Source organism: Bombyx mandarina, chromosome 21, assembly GCF_030267445.1.
Source record: "Bombyx mandarina strain Sakado chromosome 21, ASM3026744v2".
Lineage (NCBI taxonomy): Eukaryota > Metazoa > Arthropoda > Insecta > Lepidoptera > Bombycidae > Bombyx > Bombyx mandarina.
Genome location: NC_143227.1, coordinates 11,137,689 through 11,153,063, shown reverse-complemented (window position 1 = coordinate 11,153,063; position 15,375 = coordinate 11,137,689). Strand labels below are relative to the sequence as shown.

At 37.3% G+C, this 15,375-nt stretch overlaps 1 protein-coding gene across 2 annotated transcripts in view; it reads left to right on the top strand.

Annotated features, from left to right (window-relative positions):
• sigmar (Tumor necrosis factor alpha-induced protein 8-like protein sigmar) overlaps positions 1-15,375 on the top strand; it is a 93,791-nt gene that overhangs the window by 12,991 nt on the left and 65,425 nt on the right. The window lies entirely within an intron of this gene.

The following is a 15,375-nucleotide window of genomic DNA, read 5'->3' as shown; positions in this document are numbered from 1 at the left end:
CGCAAGGTTGGCCTTTGTTACGCTGAAGATTGTGTTTCAAACCTGATCACTAGAATTTAGAATAGGGATCTTTTGTGACATGAATTCAAAATTCAATAAATTTTTATTTTATGGATAGCCTAGTTGATCTATTTCAGGTCATTTAAGGACGTAAAGCTGAAGTTTCAATTAAATCGGTATAACTAAAAACTGTCTTACCCTTCAAGCCAGAACAGAAAAAGGGTTTTCATGTGTAGGAGTGCTCTGAGGAATTATTTGAAATGATACTATCATCTCGTTTTTACCATCGCACCACCCGCCATCGGAGTAGCGTTATCTATACTAGAGGTCCCCCAGTAGTCGAAATTCGACTATAATTAATTGGAATTGTAAGTTTGTACACTATTATGATTGTGTTTTCAACGCCAAGACTACACTATAGAACAATATTAATAAAGACAAACAATATTTAATCTATTCTCAATTTGACAACAGACGTCAAGAACAAAAGTTTGACAATAAATAAATAGTATGCATGCGTGTGCTGTGTCAAATACGTGGTAGTGTGTGTAATGTTTTCTTTATTGATTTAATGTATCTTTCATGCATTATTTTAAAAACATATTAGCATTGTGCACTTCTTCTCTATACTTCTCTATACTTTTTTGTTATTTTACTGGTGGTAGGACCTGTTATGAGTCCGCGCGGGTAGGTACCACCGCCCTGCCTATTTCTGCCGTGAAGCAGTAATGCGTTTCGGTTCGAAGGGTGGGGTAGCCGTTGTAACTATACTGAGACCTTACAACTTATATCTCAAGGTGGGTGGCGCATTTACGTTGTAGATGTCTATGGGCTCCAGTAACCACTTCACATCAGGTGGGCTGTGAGCTCGTCCACCCATCTAAGCAATAAAAAATAATAAAAAAATTCTCTTTAAGTATGGAACATTTCATAGTCCTCCGTCCGCGCAATTTTCGTAAAAAGGGATACAAAGTTTTTGCTTTACGTATTAATATATAGACTACCTGGAGTTACTGCGTTCATCCACAGAGCGTTTCCAGCGATCTTTTTTGCCACGTACCATCCGGCTTTGGAATGCGTTCCCCTCCATGGTGTGTCCCGAGCGCTATGATATGTCCTTCAAACGAGAGTCTGTGGAGAGTACTTAACGGTAGGCAGCGGTTTGGCTCTGCCCCTGGCATTGTTGACATCCATGGGCGACGGTAACTGCTCACCATTAGGTGGGCCGTATGCTCGTCTGCCTGCCTATAAGGGCAATAAAAAAAATATAAAAATGTAAATGGTTAACGAATTCAGGAATTATAGCCATGGCTTAATGTGCGCAGCTATTGAGTGCTTGTTACCTATTTGAAGAACATCAAAACAGTTAGCCTGTATTCGTTACTATATAAATGAATAAATTTGCCGACTCTTTCTTAAATGTCTAATAAAACAAGACTAAGCCATCCAGAGCATCGGGGCAATTTAGAATTAGCTCTTTCGCGACCATCAGTTAATAAACATATTCGTAAAATACCAATAGTTTGTTTGAATGCAATTAATATTTGAGGGCATTGAACTTCTGATGCACGCTTTGCAGAAATATTTCATCGTGGCTCTTTCCTGTTGAACTCATATGACGTCATACATTATTTGAACCGACAGTCTGCGATTTCATACGCGCATTCGTTTTTTAACGGTTTCTAATGAAATATTGTAAACGTTATTTGGAGATTATCTGACTACATTTTTTTTTTTTTATTGCCTTTGTAGGCAGACGGGCATACGGCCCACCTGATGGTGAGTGGTTACCGTCGCCCATGGACTTCAGTAATGTCAGGGGCAGAGCCAAGCCGCTGCCTACCGCTTGTCCTCATGCGCTCGGTAAACACCGTGGAGGGGAGCTCATTCCATAGCCGGATGGAACGTGGCAAAAAAGATCTCTGGAAACGCACTGTGGATGACCGCAGTGGCTCCAGGTAGTATGGATGAACTCTACTCCGGTGGCGGGCAGTGCGATGGTAAAAACGAGATGCTGGTATCATCTCGAACAATTCCTCAGAGCACTCCCCATGGAACATAAGGTACAAAATACAGAGGGAACCGAAGTCCCTCCGCAGACCCAGAGGCTCCAAACGATCCGAGAGAATGGGATTATCGACAATCCGAATCATCCGCTACATCACTGGAAGCAACATCCAAATTAGTTCCGCCATTTTGGAGATTAATCTGCACAAACTCACGGACAGATAAAAAAAAGGTCCGTCGAGCTCTATACGTATGTGTTTCGTTTCTCTGGTTTGTTTTGTTGTGAATACGGTCGTTATATTTTATTACATCCCAAATTTAATTCAACAGAACGCTTCTGTTTGTCGGAGATTTCTTTAAATTGTCTTCAGAGTAAAGTGTTTCCGTTTCTTAAACGACGTCCCTTCTCCATTGGCCTGTTGTTGTACGTAAATGAAGAAATATGTGCAGGAAACAAGAATAATTAATTGACACTTTTCGAATGATTAAGTAATTTAATATTAAACAAGTCTTATCCGGGTGATTCTTAATGTTAATGTTACGTTTTAGTTGAAGAGTTAACATAGAACATCAACATTGTTGCAATGCTCGGTGAGAGTACAATTGGCGTCTTATCCTTCACGTCACGACAACTATACAAAATTCTTTACGGTTTGTTTTGTTTTGCTTGTATGCCTGCTTGTATATTGCGTGGAAAGGGCAGTCTTGTACGCATTTGAAGTAAAGATCGTTTATTTTTTTATTATATTTTTATTGCATAAATGGGTGGATGAGCTCACAGCCCTGGTGTTAAGTGGTTAGCCCATAGACATCTACAACGTAAATACGCATTAAAAGCAATATAAAAAAATTGCCCCGCGTAATACATTTGCAATCGATTATAAATATCAATATATAGTTAAATACAATATATATTTAAATAAGATTAGTAAATAAACTAACAGATTCTGTGCTAGAATTGGAGTATTCTCACACGTTCTGGGAACTAGGCGCAACGCGACAGTTCACAAGTCCGGCTTATGTTTCCAATTTGTATCGAGGCACGAAATGATACATTTAGCTCGTAAATTCAAAGAGGTTTCGAACTACAGTACAGGTTTACCTTGCCTCACCGGTTTATATTACAAAAAGAGATATTGTTAATAGTTAATAGTAATTCCGTGTCGATTTTAGATGAAATGTCTTAATATATAAATAAATTTATGTTGTCTTGGCCCCTATCTTCGTACGTATAGTCCCTTCGTATAATTTTACGCATACATTTGACGCTTTTTTGTTATATATAGCGTTAAAGTTATCCCAATTACGGATGGTTATCTTTTTACAAGACGAAAAGGGAGGAAAAGACTATTATCTTTTTATGGTACTATAGAAAATCGTCAATGTAGCCACTATTTGCTATATTTAGGGGGCTAATCTTTGATACCATTGTAGAGAGACCAACATGCACCCTACCTAGTGGTGAATGGTTACCGTCGCTCATGGAGGTCAGCAATGCCAGGGTCATAATGAAGTCGCTGTCTGCCGCAGAATACATTTCACAAACCTCGTTCGAAGAACATGTCATAGCGCTTACAAAAGTACTGTGTAGAGAAATGAATTCCAGAGCCGGACGGTACATGGCAAAGATTCTGGAAATGTACTGGGGATGAACGTAGCGGTCCAGATAGCGTCGATGAGCTATGCTCCGGTGGCTGGAGGTGTATTGGTAAAAAAAATGACGGAGGGATCATTTCGAACAATTCTAAAAAGCAATCTATAGATATTGAAGTCGTCGTGGCCTAAAGGATAAGACGTCCGGTCCATTTGTGTTGAGCGATGCACCGGTGTTCGAATACCAGGCGGGTACCAATTATTCTAATGAAATACGTACTCAACAAATGTTCACGATTGACTTCCACGGTGAAGGAATAAAATCATGTAATAAAAATGAAACCCGCAAAATTATAATTTGCGTAATTACTGGTGGTAGGACCTCTTGCGAGTCCTCGCCGGTGGGTACCACCGCCCTGCCTATTTCTGCCGTGAAGCAGTAATGCGTTTCGGTTTGAGGGGTGGGGCAGCCGTTCTAACTATACTTGAGACCTTAGAATTTATATCTCAAGGTGGGTGGCGTATTTACGTCGTAGATGTGTATGTGCTCCAGTAACCACTTAACACCAGGTGGACTGTGAGCTCGTCCACCCATCAAAGCAATAAAAAATAAAAAATATTTACAGTTGCAACAACAGCAAACCGTCCACTCAAAAGTAAACGTTTTTTTTTGAACAATTTTACTCCTAACAATAACATCGCTGGGGCGAAAATGTTTCCTCGGAGCTCTCCCTATTACTATTATATACCCGAGTACTATTTTCATTCATCCCGTATTGATGTTCGTACAAACTAAAAATTTAAATTAATTAAAAAACCATTTTTTTTTTGTACCACAGATCTGAAAACCTAATTTAACTAAACGCGGCAATTTCTATAATACTTTTATTGGTGATGTAGTGAATGTAAATAAACATTGGAGTTTTATTACCAGCTACATTCAAATTAATAACCGGTTCCTTGTTAATTAATTCTACGAAGTTGAATTACCGCAAGACAGTATGCATGCGATTTGACCTGAAATGAATGATTAGATTTATGAAACGTTTACAAAGAAAAGTAAGAAAAAAACTGTGTATAATGTAACCTATACAATAAGTAACTTTATTAGCATTCATTGTTCCGTTTCTCTCACGATTTTACTTGTCCCGCGAAAGTCGGTGAATTCATTATGATTTATGCAGATGTTTGTTAGCTGATTTAATTGTTTTTTTTATTTAATCATGTATGACGATTATCGTTGGTTGTGCCTTTTTTTGCTTAGATGGGTGGACGAGCTCACAGCTTGTTGTTAAGTGGTTACTGGAGCCCATAGACATCTATAGCGTAAATGCGCCACCCACCTTGATATATAAGTTCTAAGGTCTCAGTTTAGTTATGATAACATTGTCTGTTTAGTCGAAACTTATTTGTTTGTTAATAAAAACTCATTTGTCAAACTAAACGTTCAAGTTGTGATCTCAAAAGTCCATTTGTTAGCTTGTTCACTCGCATCTTAATAAAATTAATAAAATTATTAATAAAATTCTCAATAGGTTGATGGTCTTTATCCATTAACTGAAGTTGACGAGAACGTTATAGGAAGACTGTCAAAAATAGTTCAATAAAACTATATCGAAGGGTGAAAGACTGTTGCGGTTTAAGCGACAATTTTGCAACATTACAAGAGAGCCATTTAAAGTTTAAAATTTGGAAAAAATATCATACCATCGTCGGCTATTTGAACGGAGTAAACTTAATTGAAATTCAATTAAAAACATTGAATTGTTGATACTTACTAATACCAAACCACTGGTGGTAGGACCACTTGTGAGCACTGGTGGTAGGACCACTTGTGAGCACTGGTGGTAGGACCACTTGTGAGCACTGGTGGTAGGACCACTTGTGAGTCCGCGCGGATAGGTACCACCGCCCTGCCTATTTCTGCCGTGAAGCAGTAATGCGTTTCGATTTAAAGGGTGGGGTAGCCGTTGTAACTATACTGAGACTTTAGAACTTGTATCTCATGGCGGGTGGCGCGTCTACGATGTAGATGTCTATGGGCTCCAGTAACCACTTAACACCAGGTGGGCTGTGAGCTCGTCCAACCATATAAGCAATAAAAAAAAAATTAAAAAAAAAAAACCGACTTTTAATTACAAAGATAAACGTCAAGTATTTAATAAGCGAAATGTTGCTTAAACCAAACAGCCTTTCACCCATAGAATAACTTAATGAATAACAAAGTAAAACTGTATCCATACTGTGTTAAATAACATGAAAACGACAATTAAACGAGGAGGTTCGCTGCCGCATGCCGCTGTGAGCACTAATGTTTTAATTAAGAATGCGGCTTAATCTAGCGACTGCACCTTCAATATGTGACATCGGTACATGTGTGTACGGCGCAAACCGGAATTATTCAAGACCGATCGGAGGGATGTTCGATTTTCTCACGCTTCACTACATAGTATAAAACAAATTCTCTTTCTCTGTCCCTACATCCCTATGTATGCTTAAATCTTTAAAACTACGCAACGGATTTTGATGCGGTTTTTTTTAATAGATAGAGTGATTGAAGAGGAAGGTTTATATGTATAATAACATACATTAAATAGTGGAGAAATCAATAATAAATTACAGTTTCCGAAGAGAAGCGAGGGCTGGTCGCTAGTCAAAAATAAAATATGTAGATACTTAAATCGTCGCTTAGTAAATCTATAATAATACTTTGTGTGTATACAATGTTTAATAAATAATATGATTATCATTTTGAGCGTATTCATTGTCAGTAAATAATCTATATATACGTGAAGCAAAAACTTTGTATCCCTTTTTACGAAAAATGCGCGGACGGAGGAGTATGAAATTTTCCATACTACATTTTTTTTAAATAATGCATAACAGATACATTAAATCAATAAAGAAAACATTACACACACTACATACCATGTATTTGACGCACACACGCATGCATACTATTTATTGTCAAACTTTTGTTCTTGACGTCTGTGGTCAAATTGAGAATAGATTAAATATTGTTTGTCTTTATTAATATTTTTTATAGTGTAGCCTTGGCGAAATTTGTGATTTTAGAAGTATAAATTACAATCATAATAGTGTACAATCTTACAATTTCAATTAATTATAGTCGAATTTCGTCTACTGCGGGACCTCTAGTAATAGATAAACACTTCAGATGGTAACGTTAAAATAACAAATTACATTAAGTTTGTTATAGAATTCTAATTGAGAAATGTGTAGCATTTATGTACATATACATATATGCAGTGATATTTGAGTACAGTAGTCCCCCAGTAGTCGAAATTCGACTATAGTTAATTGAAATTATAATTATTTATTGTCAAATATTTCACCAAGACTACACTATAAACAAAAAATATTAAAGACAAACAATATTAATCTATTCTCAATTAGACCAGAGACTGTAACAATAAGAAAAGTTTGACAATAAACAAATAATATATATGCGTATGTGTGTCAAATAAATGGCAGTGTGTGTAATGTTTTTTGTATTGGTTTAATCTTTTTTACGCATAATAAAAAAAAATTAACGTTCTGCACTTTTTCTCTATATTCTTAATAAGTGTGAGAAATTTTATACTCCTCACTCCGCAAATTTTTCGTAAAAAGGAGTACAAAGTTTTTGCTTCACGTATTAATATATAGATTTGTCAAAGCTTTTTGTCTAAATAATACAACAACTATCCTTAGATTAGCTGTTCATTTATAATAATTCTGTATAGGTGTCGTTAACCAAATAGAATTCATTCGCTAAATTCTTTGAATGATTCCAACGGCAAATTCAAGATAATCTTCAAATTTACAAGATGGGGGGAAAAAAATCAAATCGTCGACTCACCGAGCTAGAACATAACCGGTAGATCTTTCTTTTATCATTTTCTATGAACTGGCAACCCCAACTTCGCACCCTATATTTTATTCGGTTCACCGAACGACATGGTTTTTTTTAAGGGATTTTATGACCTGGTAACTAAGACCTTTAAGTCATGTCTTATTTTAATTTATATTCTTCTTTTTATGAAAAATTATAGTTTGGAGTGAAATGAAATAAAATGAAGATGATTAATTTGAGACATTAATCAACTGGGATGAAATGAAACGAGATGAGATGATATGGGATGAAATATAATCTCAGTAAAATGGTGGTTGGCAATAAAAAAATCTATTTATTTGTTATTCATGGAACGAGCTCACGGCCTGCCAGTAGCGTAGCTTAACAGGCTATTCCAGCTATTGACGGACTGGTAGGTGAGCTCAGGGACTCAATCTGAGAGAAATTGGTCTTAGCAAGAGCAGTGTTTCGCAGAATCTACGAAATCCCGATCTACTGAGATCATCCGGCGAGAAACTCGGTGGGTTGTGTCTGTGGGCTAGTTTGCATGTCGAACTCTTCGTCGTAATCGACTAGTTCGACGAGGACGGTGGCCCGTGCTTTAAGAGCTTAAAAGCTCCAAGAGCGGGTCCGAGAGATTCGACAAGACAGGTTCACGGCGGCGGCGACTTTGCGTTGTTCCGTCGCCTGTATCGGATATGTAATTAGCGGCAGTCACCTGAAAATTGTTATCGTTTCGCGTCGCTTGTTCAGAGTAGCATTCTGACGCTTCCTTAAGATACTTATGTATCGTTTTTATATTTAGGTCGTCGTGAAGATTTACATCCCTCACGTACCGCGGTGCTTCTATAGGTGGATATCCTGTAGAAACGGGATTTGGTGACCTGGAGAGTTATGTGAGTGCGGGCCGCGTGAGAGAACACTACAATTGCATATGTCGTCACGGAACGTATGCAAGTTTTGTTGAGTGTCACATTATTACAAAGGAACAATTTACTTCGCTTTCAAATCATAGGGTAGGCTAAGTATTGAGTGGTCATAGGAGCTCATAAATAGAACAAAGCGAATGCCGTCATTCACCTTGAGGCATGAGGTCTAATTCCAGACCGTCCCAGCCTTCAAATCGGAACACATTATTGCTTCGCGGTAGAAATAGGTACGGTGGCGATACCTATTCGGGCGGACTCATTGTCTACTGCGTTTTTTGTTGTTTTTATTCCACGTATTTTGATCTTATGTACGTATTAAGTTTCTAATGAATACTCATCACACAAAAAAGATAAGTCTATATTTCTACCAGTGCGTTTTGATCTCACCGAAGCGACTACGAATGAGGAATACGGGACTGTTTTGTATAATTTTATAACGCCTAATCTATACTAATATATAAATCTACAGTGGTTTTTACGGATGTTCCGTTATAACTACTGAACCATGAATCCGATTTACTTGAAACTTGGTATCCATGTAGAAAATACATGTACTTAATGGATAGGCTAATATTTATATGAGTGTTGGACTCCCTAATAATAATGACAATAAATAATAATGTTAATATTAAATGCCCAGCGAAGCGGGCGAGTACGGCTAGTAGTTTATATGATTTTGATTGGCGTGAATGCACTTCAATCATTCGAATTCGAAGCGTCAAACGGTAGGCAATACGCGAACAAAGCAATCGTAAGATGAAGGTAATACGACTCGAGGGTTCATTCCGACGCGTCCTTCCGATTCCTAAGCACGTAATATGGCATTTCGAGGATTCTTCCTCTAGTTTCAGAGCGAGTTGATTTGTTATTACTCATATTCAAACTTGCTTTGCTTTTCACTTTATCCATGCTCATTCATTTGAATGCAATTGAGATATTAACTTAGGCGACGGAGCTTACGTTGTGTGATGTCCGCGGACTCTGATCATAGCAGAAAAAATTATATGCATATTTTAAGGTCATCATAATTAACGTCAAATAGATGTAAATAGAAAACATCACGTATAAAACATTATTATATTATCGACTTGCTGACCCGGCAGACTTCGTAGTGCCTTAATCGATAAATAAAAGTCCTAAACTTTTGTATAAAATAAACTTAAAACAAACAAAAGGAATCCGTCCGACGGGAGACACATCAAAGGAAAAACAAAATTGTTATTATTATTTAATTCCGAGAATGTTCATATTTATTTACCTTTTAAACCTTCCCTGGACTTCCACAAATAATTCACGACCAAAATTAGCCAAATCGGTCCAGCCGTTCTCGAGTTTTAGAAAGACTAACGAACAGCAATTCATTTTTATGTATATAGATAGAAGATAGATAAATAGATTACCGCCGATGATAGCCTAGGTGTACAGCTGCAAACATACAGTCTGGGAATGAAAAGTGGTAATAGGGATGAACTCCGCGGCCGTGGCGGGTATGTAATGCTAAAAGGTGATAGCGGGATAAACTCAGAGAGTTCCTGGTTGCGAACTACATTGAATTTACAGTACGCAGACAAAACCAACGTAGACTTAGACATATTAATACATGGTTTTTTTTATTGCCTAGCTGAGTGGACGAGCTCGCAGCGCACCTGGTGTTAAGTGGTTACTGGAGCCCATAGACATCTACAACGTAAATGCGCCACCCACCTTGAGATATAAGTTCTAAGATCTCAGTATAGTTACAACGGCTGCCCTTTCCTTCAAACCGAAACGCATTACTCCTTCACGGTAGAAATAGGCAGGGCGATGGTACCTACCCGCGCGGACTCACAAGAGGTCCTACCACCAGTAAAAATGGCGGGATAAACTCGAACAACTTCTGGTAGCGAACTCCATTTAACTTACAGTACCCAGATAGAACCAACGTAGACAGACTTAGGGACATATTAATACATATTTTACGTTTAAACAATTAATTTATTAAGCCGACCTCAATCCAAGCGGGTTGGGTAAACAACGGACAGAACATCAGCCGATACGTGAGTCAACTTGCGGTTTCATCGTTCATAACTACTCATTGTGTGTGTGTGTGTGATTTTGTACGCGCGTTATCATTTGACCACTCGAAATTAACACTATTTACATGTTTTTAATTAAATTTTGTATTAACTTACCTCCTTTCCCTCTACATATATACTAATATATAAATCTACAGTAGTTTTTACGGATGTTCCGCTATAACTACTCAGCTATGCATACGACTGACTTGAAACTTGGTATCCATGTAGAAAATACATGTACTTAATGGATCGGCAAGTATTTATATGAGTGTTGGACTCCCTACACCAGTTGCGGGGGCGTTAATGATGAGAATCTTTGTGGGGGTGAAATAATAATAATGTTAATTTTAAATGCCCGGCAAAGCGGACGGGTACAACAGCTAGCAATTTATAATTTCCTACACATATGGTTATTATACACCAAGACACAGACAAGACGTCCGGTGCAGTCGTGTCGAGCGATGCACCGGTGTTCGAATCCCGCAGGCGGGTACCAATTTTTCTAATGAAATACGTACTTAACAAATGTTCACGATTGACTTCCACGGTGAAGGAATAACATCGTGCAATAAAAATCAAACCCGCAAAATTATAATTTGTGTTATTACTGGTGGTAGGACCTCTTGTGAGTCCGCACGGGTAGGTACCACCGCCCCGCCTATTTTTGCCGTGACGCAGTAATGCGTTTCGGTTTGAAGGGTGGGGCAGCCGTTGTGACTATACTGATACCTTAGAACCATACCTCAAGGTGTGTGGCGCATTTACGTTGTAGATGTCTATGGGCTCCAGTAACCACTTAACACCAGGTGGGCTGTGAGCTCGTCCACACTTCTAAGCAATAAAAAAAAAAAAAAAACAATAATATTTTGCTAATGCCAAACACGAAAACAAAACGTGTTTGCTATAAAAGCCACCATTAAAACAATGATTGATATTCCGGTAATATTATTAAGGAAATAGCTTTAGTATTAACAATAGTTTAACTTAGCCGTAACTGTTGGTGATTCAAGGACAAAATGGGGCAAAGGCAAGGTCGTTCTTTTTGTTGTAAATAAAAAAATCGTGCCGCCGAATTAATCAAGCGTTGAATTAAAAAAAAAGTGTTATTTTAAATATAATTATTCAAAACTACATGTTGTCGATGTCTATTTTATTGCACATAGAAAAACAGTTGGTTGTAGATATGTGAAATTTATGGCATTATTTTTATTCACGGGAAAAAAATGCAATTATTAAACATGTAAAATGAACGTTATCTATAATATCGGCCCGAACATACTCAATAGCGCAATTTGTAAATAAACGCTACGATACTCATGAACGTTATAGATGTCTACGGAGTCTGGTAATCACCACCAGAAGGGCTGTGAGCTCGTACACCCATCTAAGCAATAAAACACGAAGAGTAATGAAAAATCGTGTGGTTCAACAACAGAGCGTCTTATAAACACGCAAGGATAGGTACCCATAATACCATAACCATACCATAATCTTGCATAAATGTATGTCTGCCATGACAAGGCCAAGCGTTTCGGTTTGAAGGGAGACAGCGTTATCTAATTCGGACTTCTAAAGTTTCTATACAGACTCTGAAACCGACTGAACAACACATGGGCTTCAATTCCTTAATTCACCAATCTAAGCAATAAAAGTCTTTGTTAACACTTTGTTGTTTTTTTTTTTTATTGCTTAGATGGGTGGACGAGCTCACAGCCCACCTGGTGTTAAGTGGTTACTGGAGCTCATAGACATCTAGAACGTAAATGCGCCACCCACCTTGAGATATAAGTTCTAAGGTCTCAAGTATAGTTACAATGGCTGCCGCACCCTTCAAACCGAAACGCATTACTGCTTCACGGCAGAAATAGGCAGGGTGGTGGTACCCATCCGCGCGGACTCACAAGAGGCCCTACCACTAGTAATTACGCAAATTATAATTTTGCGGGTTTCATTTTTATTACACGATGTTATTCCTTCACCGTGGAAATCAATCATAAACAATTGTTGAGTACGTATTTCATTAGAAAAATTGGTACCCGCCTGAGATTCGAACACCGGTGCATCGCTCAACACGAATACAACGGACGTCTTATCCGTTAGGTTAGTTGTTTGTTAATTTTATTACATTGCTATATTGTTAACGACAACGGTTGCGTTACGACATTACGGAATACAGGTAGCCGAGCTAAGCTAAGCTAATAAAACAAAGTAATTAAGTCCTTGATACGATTTTAAATGTACTCCACTGTACTTACAGTAAGTAGTAGTAAAGACGCCCCTGGTATTGCCACGTCCGTGAGCAACGGTTTCATTGAAATTCTAGTGGGTACCTAAATAACGTTAAAATAAAACCTTGCGAACATAGATTATATAGGCTTATCATTTAAATTTTACAATAAAACCTACTTGTTGTTACAATCCTTTGAAAACAGAAGTATATGTAGTTTTTTTTTGATTCTCTATGGATCTTGACTTCTAGAATAATTGTCACATATATATGTATATAAATATTTATAACTAGCTGACCCGGCAGATTTCGTAATGCTTAAATCGATAAATAAAAGACCTAAGCTTTTGTATAAAATAAACTTAAAACAAACAAAATTGATATCTACCTTTTAACTTTCTCAGGTCTTCCACAAATAATTCAAAACCAAAATTAGCCAAATCGGTCCAGCCGTTCTCGAGTTTTAGCGAGACTAACGAACGGCAATTCATTTTTGTATATTATATAGATAAATTGGCATCAAAATATTCAATCTGTAAAGTTTAAATCATGGAAATTCGATAGTCGAGAAATTGTTTAGTTAAAACTTCGCTGGCAATTGTAACAGCTGAATTTATTTATCATCATTAGTTCTGGGCTATTTTTGTTCACGAACTGTAACGAGCTATGAATCATGCGTTCACGTTTTGTCATCGTTTGTTTGTTGTGTTTTAATCGCAACTGGATGATTGCATGGGTCTGTAATACTAGTACTAGTACTAGATAGATATATATAAAAATGAATTGCTGTTCGTTAGTCTCGCTAAAACTCGAGAACGACTGGACCGATTTGGCTAATTTTGGTCTTGAATTATTTGTGTAAGTCCAGGTTTAAAAGGTAGATAAATATGAAAATTCTCGGAATTAAATAAATTAAATAAAGTTTAGGTCTTTTATTTATCGATTGAAGCACTACGAAGTCTGCCGGGTCAGCTAGTATTAGATATATTTAACAAAGGCACTGAGTCTAACTAAGTCCTGCATCCCGGAGTACACTAGTCAGGGTTGCTAATCATCAATTATTACTATTTAATTTTATTAAATTTAACGTTTAAATCCTGATTTATTACGCCACATCTCCCAATCACAAAACGATCACCTCTCGCACGCGAAACAGCCCTGCAATCATAATCACAATTGGTTATAGATAAAACTGTTTTGTATACGAGGAATAATAATACCTATACTGAAATCTTATAAAGCCAATTCCTCCCGATTTACTAACGGTGCTTTTAGGTACCTCAAGCACCGTCATCGTTCTCGTCGAACCCGTCGCTTGCGACAAAGGGCTCGACGAGAAAATTAACCCTCAGACACAGCCCACTGAGTTTCTCGCCGGATCTTCTCAGTGGGTCGCGTTTCCGATCCGGTGGTAGATTCTGCGAAGCACGGCTCTTGCTAGGGTTCGTGTTAGCAACGTCATCAGGTTTGAGCCCCGTGAGCTCACCTACTAGTTAAGGTGACGCTGATATAGCCTTTCAAGGCTATCAGCTTAGGTAGGAAAAAAAAAAGTCAACTAGCTCTTGTTTAGTCCTATGTTAACTTTACAGCGTAAACGAATCATGATATTTCAATTTCAAATTTGTATTTCTTGTAAGTAACGTAATATCTGGAGGTAATTTAATGGTATATTTGAACGTTCATGTTAGGCGAAACGAGAAAATTTTAATACGTGTTTGTTTCGACACGAAGTTTTTGATGAGTTTGGAACTGCGGAGGTGTTTACAATATTTTTTTTGGGTTTTGCATAAATCTATATATTAATATGTGAAGCAAAAACTTTGTATCCCTTTTTACGAAAATTGCGCGGACGGAGGAGTATGAAATTTTCCCACACTTATAGAGAATATAGAGAAGGAGTGCAGAATGTTAATATTTTTTTAAATTATGCATATACATTAAATAAATAAGTAAAACCATTACACTATCATGTATTTGACACAAACACATGCATACTATTTGTTAATTGTCAAACTTTTCTTATTGCTTATAGTCTGTGCTTGAAATTGAGAATAGATTAAATATTGTTTGTCTTTATTAATATTTGTCTAAAGTTTAGTCTTGGAGAAATCTGTGATTATAGAAGTAGTCTTTGACAATAGAATCATATTTTAACTATGTACATCTATGTACATGTAACATCATTGTAACTATATTGAGACCTTAGAACTCAAGGTGGTTGGCGCATTTACGTCATAGATGTCTATGGGCTCCAGTAACCACTTAACACCAGGTAGACTGTGAGCTCGTCCACCCATCTAATCAATAAATAAAAACTAGTAAAAAAAAAGACTTTAAAGTAACGCAAAAATGTAGCATATTTAAAGACCAGAAGTGCGCGGTTTGAACGACTCTGGTTGAGTGATTGACTTTCCAAGCCTCCCATTCTTACATTACGCATTCACGAAGAATGAGATAATTAAAGTAATATGTATTCACTGTTTACCTTAGGTTATTGGTTTATTTGCGTTCTGACTTCGGATGAGGCTCTCCTGCAGCCTCTTTACGTAGTTAACATGAAATGCGTTGGAGTGGTCACGATTGATAGCATTTGAATTTAGTGAAGTTACCCACTATTGCCGTAAATATTGTTTTTTTTTTTAAATAACTCACAAGTTATAAATACACGTAACGTTGTTTGTTTTATAACTCACAAATTATAACTGT